The sequence below is a fragment of the Triticum aestivum genome, chromosome 4B, assembly GCF_018294505.1.
Source record: "Triticum aestivum cultivar Chinese Spring chromosome 4B, IWGSC CS RefSeq v2.1, whole genome shotgun sequence".
NCBI lineage: Eukaryota > Viridiplantae > Streptophyta > Magnoliopsida > Poales > Poaceae > Triticum > Triticum aestivum.
The window spans coordinates 620,305,995-620,314,757 of record NC_057804.1 but is presented as its reverse complement, the minus strand read 5'-3'; positions in this window follow the sequence as shown (position 1 = coordinate 620,314,757).

Here is an 8,763-nt window from a genome sequence, read left to right as displayed (position 1 = left end):
GTGGTAGTGTGAGAAGCAAGTGGGCAGCCCTTGGCAAGAAAGCGCTGAAGCTCCAGCCTATATATCTTCTTTATACTACTAGTACTGGAGGTGGAGTAGTGGTAGAGTAGTTTATATTTTCTCTGCGTAGAGTACCAGTTAGTCGTCCTTCAAAACTGAACGGCGCACCATTAAAAAAATAAAGGCTGATAACTAATGCGGCACCTCGGGCCAACGCGGCCAGATCGCATTTTGCACGAGAAATTACACACCATGTCTCGTTGACATGTGGTCCCGTTCCACATATCAGTGAGACGACAGCGAGTAGTAGGAGTATTTCCGAACCGACGTGTAGGCCGGGGCGCCCCTTCATGAACCGTGGCAAACTGGCAACCGTCCACCGACTCTTCACCTTTCCTTCTCGATTTGGAACTGTTGTCGCACGCTCTTCCTCTCCCTCCTCCATTTTCCTTCAGCCCTTCACCCTTTCTTCTGCCATTCTTTGATCGTCTTCTCCATGGAGGGAACAGGACAGAAACGACCCCGTTATTCTTGTCCCGATCTGAAAGATGACGTGGTGGAGGAACTCATTGATCGGTGCGACGTCATCACCTCGGCTAGCATGGCAGGTTCGTTCAAGCCCATTCTCGACTCAACTAATAACATCATTACATGGAACCCAAGAGTCAAGGAGCGGTTTGATCTCCCCTATCTTCTTCGCCGTGACCCTGATGACTGGTGCCGTCACGATGGAGGCCTCGCCCTGTGCAAGTTGATGCCGCTTGATAATGATACATATGATGTTAAGATGCCATCGCTTGAGGGCAAGGCTTGGGCAGGCGCAAATGGAGATTGGTTTGTTTACATTGGGTCCAACTGCGAGTGGGAACTTGTGAATGTGTACACTCGTGACCGGGTTCCACTTCCAAAAATCTCAGCAGACTGCCCAGAGGTTGAGCACACCGGTATTGTACGCACGTTCAAATACAATCATGGTGATTGTCTTCTACGGAAGATAGCAATTTCTTGAGTCCCCAACCGCTCTTGGAATTACAACAACTATAAAGTTGTTGCTATCTTCAACAAGCTTGTTGCCGTCGTCAGTGGTTTGACTGGATGGATATTGCTCAAAAATCAGTTTCTGTACATGGATGAGTACTGTGATGCAATTCAATACGAGGGCCTTGTGTTTGCTGCCACCACTCGTGGCACTATTTTTGCATGGCATCCTCGTTGTTTCGGTATGTTTGTCTTCCACCGTAATTATAATTGTTTCATCCACATGCATGCGGGTTAGCAAGGCTGGTCATAGTGGGGAGTAACTTAGACTAGTAACATGCATATGTTACTAGTTTATGTTACTACCTCTATAGTGCATAGTATCTTAGATTAGTATCATAGGTGGTCTCATTTATTGCCATGCATGACACATAGTAGCATCACATTTATTATGTTATGGTATCTACCTATGTTACTATAACCATCTCTCTCTTCCTTAATTGCCTGTCACATAAGCATGTTTGCGAGTCCCAAGTGCATGATACTACTTATGTTACCCCCACTATGGACAGCCTTACTAATTAACCTTCTTCTTGTGTTTCCAAGGTCCTGTGAACATTCCACCACCTATACTTGAAGATTTTTATAACCAAGGGGGAGATGATGATGGTGATGATCACGAGCATGAGGACGAGCAGCGCCCATATACTATTTGGCGCCTGGCAACTAATTCCGATGGATCACCTCTTCTCGTGTGTATACAACCCACTAATGATGTTACTGCTAAGGAAGCAGGTGTAGTCTCCCATGGTCGCACTCTCCGGACCTATTCCAACACCCGTTGCATGGTATTCGGGATGGATACTAGTGTGCTAGCGCCAACTCCTTCTCCCTGGTACAGAATTGATAGTCTTGGAGAAAACTGGCTCTTCCTTGGACAAAACTATTCAATGATGGTGAAAGGCGATCCAACTATTGTTGACACAACGTTACTACCATTTATGAGAAGCAACTGTGTCTATACCTCAGACATTTGGGTGGTTCCCTACCCTGGTACTGATATAGTAGTCCGCTTCAGCCTGGATGATCAGTCCTGTGTTGGTATCCAGATCGACAATGGATGGCCCGTCCCAGAGAATCACTTGTGGTTCAAAGCAAGCGTTTCCAACACCGAGGAATGGTTGAGTTGAAGTTCATTTCATTGCTTGTTATTTGTTGTGTGGTGAAAACTTTAGTATTTATAATGTATCCTCGTTGTCGATGTGGGTTGATGACCTGTTGTATGTAATAAAATGATATGCCTGTGATAAACTTACTAAATTTATGAATGGCTTTCGAGTTGCTTCTGTGAGTGAGTGGTGCGACGAGGCAAAAAAAATATTTTCCGAATACATTGTACGTGCATTGCAACAGGTTATCGGATGGTGCCAATCAACAATAGTAGTACACTATTTGTACTAGCTTCACATGCTTTGCGCGTTGTGCGAGTGTCTTTACAGTAGCCATACTGTACTACGTAACCAGCACCTCGAATCCTCGATACTAGTAGTACTATATAGTACTAACTAGTAGGAGTAGTAGGGTGGCATGGGCCAGAACAAGCATTCAAGTCCAGGAGTACGACACACGCCACCAGCACGACTTCCATCTGACACCATATTTCTTGGAGTCCGTGCTAGAGCAATCTCTTCAACCTCATCCTTTCTCTAACTCAGCCATCGCACGACGGGCGAGGTGGGGGTTTTCCGATAGTCGGTTTCCTCAACTGCGGTCCCACTTGTAAGGCCAACTCCAATGCTCTATCAATATATGGATGTACTCTTCTTCCCAATACAAAAACTTGCATCCATTCTACTCCCTCCGTTCTTCTACCTCCGTCCTGGTTTATAGGTCCCCTTTGTAGTTTGTGTCAAATTTTGACTAAAGATTTAACTAACAAAATGTTAATGCATGTCAAGAAAAATTATCTCATTGGATTCGTATTTGAACATAGTTTTCAAAAATATAATGTTTGGTGACATGCGTAAACATTTTGTTAGTTTAATCTATGGTCAAAATTTGGCACGAAATATAATGGGGACCAATAAACCCGGATGGAGGTAGTATTTGTCAAAATATATATGTATCTAGACATGTTTTATTATATAGGCACATCCATTTTTGGACAAACGGAAGTCAAGTATTTTGGAACGGAGGGAGTACACAATAAAATTTTTAAGTTAGCACAACTAGTCTAATCCGAGAGCACAACCGAAGATTTGGTCGGGTTCTTCCTCCTTTTGCCGACACGTGGGACATCCCGCATCCAGGTCGTGTCATGAAAGAAAATAGAGTGGTAGTTGATAAGTTGAAGCCACGAGATGTGCATCTTGGGTTAAACTGTAAATAGAATCTTACTACTCTTGAGTAACTCCAAAAGCAGCCACCGAAGATTTTTCTTGGATTTGTTTTTCATCACCAGCACGTCGAGGTGAAAGATGTGCAGGTTCAGTGGGTCCGCTTGCGTCTTCACTGACATGTGGGACCGCATGTGAGCAAACAGACGATGGGCTCCACGCGTCCGCTGGCTGGCTGAGAAGAGAGATAGAGGAGTGATGAGCACGGAATGCAGGAAATTTGTTCTACATATTGTACCTCGATATAGGCTCGATATAGTGGGGTGGCATGGGCCATAACTAGCATTCACGTCTAGCACTACGGCACACGCCACCCACACGAGTCCCATCGGACACCAATTTTCTTGGAGTCCGTGCTACAGCCATCTCTTCTCCCTCCTGTTTTCTCAGCCATCGCGCGGTGGGTGGGGTGGGGGTTTGCCGATAGTCGGTTTGCTCAACTACGGTCCCACTTGTAAGTGAAAATGCAACACCGCACGCATTCCCGCTTGAGCGGCGTGCCGGACCAAACGTGTGGGGGTGCGACGCAAACATGGCAGGCTTTTCCTTTTGAACTCATAACTTGTAAAATTTGGTTCTGCTCCATGGCGCGATCGATAGATAGAAAATAAAGATTTTGCCTAGAGTAATGAGAAGTTTGGTTCTGGCGCCATTCATGCATGGAGTACGTACGAAAATTATGAAGTTGATGCGAAAGGTAAGATAATTACTGTAGTATCATATACTACTACATGGATTTGACGGAAAGATAAAAATACATACGGATCCATCAACGACATCCTCACGCCCTAGTGCGCTGGGTCACCAACCGACGTGTGAGGAGCAGCGGCGTTGGCGGCGAGCTCAACATGCTTCTGAACAGTGCGTCCAAGGTTGCCCTGTGGTCCAAGAAGGCCAGCGTCCTATCGTCCTCCTCTTGCATGCGCGTAGACGTGGGTGATTCTGTCCATGGTGTCTTGCTGCGCCAGGCGCTGCGCGGCGAGCGCGACCTCAAGGTGGACATTCTCCGACGCGACGGCGGGCAGTCGCAGGGCCACCAGTGCGTCGAAGAGGTTGTCACCATAGTGGTTGTTGAGGGTGGCGGGCATCGCAGAGCCTGGGCGCGTCGGCTGAAGGCTTACATCAAAGTCGTCCGCGAGCTTCTTGACGACGGTGAACTTGTCGAGGAAACCGACGAGGACCTCGTCGAACAAGGAGACGAAGTTGTCGTCCAAGCGGCCGCTCGCCCTGCCGGCCTCAAGCAATACTACCTGGAGTCGTTCCTCATTGCCGGGCCGCAGGCCGGCGTCGTGGACCATCTGGCACAACCGGCTGATGCTCACGCTCATCGCCTCCATGGGTCTAGCTTAGCTTCTACTAGTCAACTGATCTTGCGATTTGAGTGATCACTCTTGCCCTTGGTTAGCGTGCGTAGGTGTGTAGGATTTCGTACTACTCCTCGGCCCTCTACTGCACCTGCCTTTGGATGTATGATAGGTGGGCCAGCCACCCCCTGGGCCCACGTGTCATTCACCCAAAGGCAGTTGCCGTAAGTCAATGAAGCTGCGCCCCCCTCCATGCCGGTGCAGTATAGTCATCTCACCGGACCTCTAGTTGGGGCCAAACGAGAGAAGTTTGATGTTTACTGGTTTATTGGTCCCCTTTGCATTTTGCCCCAAGTTTTGACCTTTGATTTAACTAATAAAATGTTAATGCATGTAAACAAAAATGTTGTGTAAGTCACATTATGAAAACCAAATAATCCCAAAACACTTAGGCATGGTGCATTAACTCCCTCCTTATTTCTTATTTCGTGACATATCAACCAATGAGAGATGTGGGCCGTGCATGCTTTCAATGACTTGAGACTACCAAACATGACATGCAATGTTTAGTTCATTGCATGTAATCCTATTAAGACTCTAGTTAGCAAGAAAACATTAAGTTCTCTCGCCGATAGGAATAAAACACCATGTATTTATTTATAGAGGGAGTAGTACATTTTTTGTGACATGCATTACTAGATATTGCTAGTCAAATACTAAAATCCAGATGGACCTGGTAGTACTCCTAAATCCAGACGGTGGTGCTACTAGTACTAGTAGTAGTACTACCAATGTAGTACTCCTAGGAGTACTAGCACTGTACTACCCATTGGTCAAATTATTACATGCTGCTCCTCACAGTGAAGTGACAAGACCCCGCGCCGGAGATGACACCTGAGTATAGGTGCCGTGTTCGGCATACCATAGTCAGCCTCACCGTCTGCAGTCACTTTCATCATGGCTGTAGAGCTAGCCTGCTTACAACTAGCCCTGTTCGACATAATTTCCCGTGCGTAGATGCCCGTGCATTGCACGGAACACCAAGATTGGGGGTGGACTGCTCCGGCAGCGGACATCGCGCCAGATTTTTCCATGCCCTTCTAGATGTGGTGGGGAGAAGATAAGGCTGATTGTGAGAGAGAAGGAGTTGTTTGTAAATAGGGAACAAGTATGGGCATCTTTTTGCAAAAATGGAGAAGCTTGGTTTGTATGCGTCAGATCTAGATCCGACGGCTACTGGTGAAAGATGGGAGGCACAACATCATCACCAACTCATGACCTGTTTGATTCACAGGATTTTGAAAACGTAGGAATAGGACACGGCAATATTACAAGTTTCAAACTGATATTACAAATGTTAGAAGTAATGTTGCACCAAGGAAGAGGGAATTACTAGGAAGTTCACGTAAGAACTTTCGTTACTTTAGGTGGATGCAGCGTTATCGTACAAACTAAAATCCACCGCCCTGACAAGTCACTAATGGGCAAATAAGTTTTCGAGTCTCTGGCCACTTGATGTTTCAAAAACAAATTCAGCTTCTGCGGAGACTTTGTCATTTAGGCTTAGACGCTTGCGGTGATCAGCACGCCATTCATTGTTGCGTCGGAGAACGCCAAACCTCATTATCTTGAGAACACTTGCCTCCAGAACAAAGAACCTGGCCAATTTAATCTCAGATGTGCTGCCTCGGTAGTCGATCAAATCAATTTCTGTAAGATGGAGATCAAGGCATTCGATGAGATTGTCATAGTGCAGCACATTTTTCACTTTTGGGTCTTTTTTATCTGCAAAAGAAGAGAACATATTAGAGCAGCTGGCTGCATAAGATTGCCGTGTCATCAAGAGGTACCAATATCATTCTCTCATACGATAGGGTTGGCTGGCTAGTGATATTTTTTCACTCTCTCTCTCTCTCTCCCCCTCTCTCTCTCTCTGTTTCTGTTTCCTCTCATTTAACTAGGAGCACGTGAAGAGCTTGGGCATTTGTTGCCTTCCACTATGTGGCCGATGCCATATTTCGCAAAAGTATGCCACATAATACGCATCGATGTCAAATCAAAAGGTTTTGGCACCGCTCTCGCGATGTGAGAGAGTTGGCACCGCTGTGCACACAGACCCACATGTATAAACAAATCAATCAAACCAACTACACCAGCCTCTCACTCTCCAAACAAGTGTTTTTTTATTGCCTCAGTCCTCTCTCTCTCCCACGCAATGTTTTTTCATTGCGTGAGTTAATTTGGCACCGGAGCAAAGTAGGTGCTCCAGATTGGGGCACCAGGTGAGCAATGGAGGGGCATTGATGCCAAATGCATCACAAGTGAATTGGCACATGTTTTGGCCTACATAGCCCACTTTTGTACTCCCTCCGTCCCAAAATTCTTGTCTTAAATTTGTCTAAATGCGGATGTATCTACTTACATTTTAGTGTTAGATACATCCATATCTAAACAAATGTAAGACAAGAATTTTGGGACGGAGGGAATACTACCTCGTATTTAGTATAAAATTTTGACCATAGATTTACCTAAGAAAATGCCAATGCATGTCACTAAAAATTACACCATTTGAAATTATGTTCAAATACGAATCCAACGATATAGTTCTTAGTGACATGCATTAACATTTTGTCAGTTAAATCTATGGTCAAATTTTGATACTACAAAATTGGAAGAGTAAACCAGGACAGAGGTAGTACTTGCCCTTAGGGTAACCATAGAGTTACTGGAGTAGTCTAAGTTACTTTCCACTGTGACTAGCCTAGGCTACTATAGTAGTACAGCATAAAAATGATGCAGCTGATCACGTGAGAAAAAATACTAAAAACATTTCTTTCGGTGCAGTGCATAGATGTAGTTTTGAACACTACACTTGTCATCGTAATTTGGGAAAATTACGAAAAAATTGAGCTACGTTGTGATTACCATTTACTAATAGGAAAGAAGTTTCACCTCGATGAGTAGCTTCTCCGTGCATGGAAAGCATGTAAGGAATCCAACAACTTTGATCTAGATTGGGGCCGATAGATTTTAGTGCTAAGATCTTCACTGTGTGCATGGACTGGGTCAAGCTTGTGGGAATCATTTTCTGGAAGACGGTCGTAAATACATCAAGAAGAAATTTAAAAATGTGAATTTCAAGAAGACGGAGAAGAAGATGAGTGCTGTACCTGAACGATTACGGATCCAATAAAGAGTTCGAAGAATTTGGCAAACGAGTACACCAACGCTGTCAATTTCGGTGCGTCAATGACCCTAATTTTTGTTGGACCTTCTAGATCCGATACAAGCAATCTCTCAAGGAAAGGCGCATTCTCAATGACCATAACGTGGAACAGCTGGAGTGATCTCTTCCCAATTGATGTCTTGTTGCAGGGCCAGCAAGACACATAAATCCATCGGAGATTCATCGAGGCGATGTGGAGGCTAATGAACCCGTGGATTTGCTCAAGACGAAGGTACTCGAGCGCAGTACAGCTGCAGAGCAGGTGCTCCATAGCCTTCTTCGAGATGACAACATCGAAGAGGTCGAGCTGCTTGAGTTGAGGGAGAAGAAGGGCCGGCGCGGCATTAATCTGGGGAAGATAGCAGGAGCTGAAGCTGGCGCGGCGCAGCGTTGGCGTGAGGCGGAGCGCAGACGGAGGCAGAGAGCGACATCGTCCAGCTTCAAAGCTGAACTCCTCGAGCTGATCTAGGGTGGGGGATAAGAACCACTCGTCGAACTTGGGTTGGACCTTGCAGTTGGTACTGAACATGCGGATGTCAAGGCGTCTGGCTGGCCCAGGGTGTGATGAAAGGATCTTGGAGACTGCGGCCATGCGTTTGCAATCCCCATCGCAGAGGCAGCTGTCGACGGTGAGGTTGAGGGGGACGCAGCGTCAGAGGGGGCGCCACCGCCGGGAGAGCAGGGCGGTCCGCACGGCAGATTTTGTGGGGAGGAGGCCGATGATGACGAGCAGCATGTCGTCGGGGAGGCTGCTGATGAAGTCCAGGTCGCCGGATGCGGTTTTGGCTCGAGCGGCCTCCGCTTGTTGGCTGCCTCGCCGTCCATCTCAATCGGCGGCGACGCCGGTGTACACGTGTGC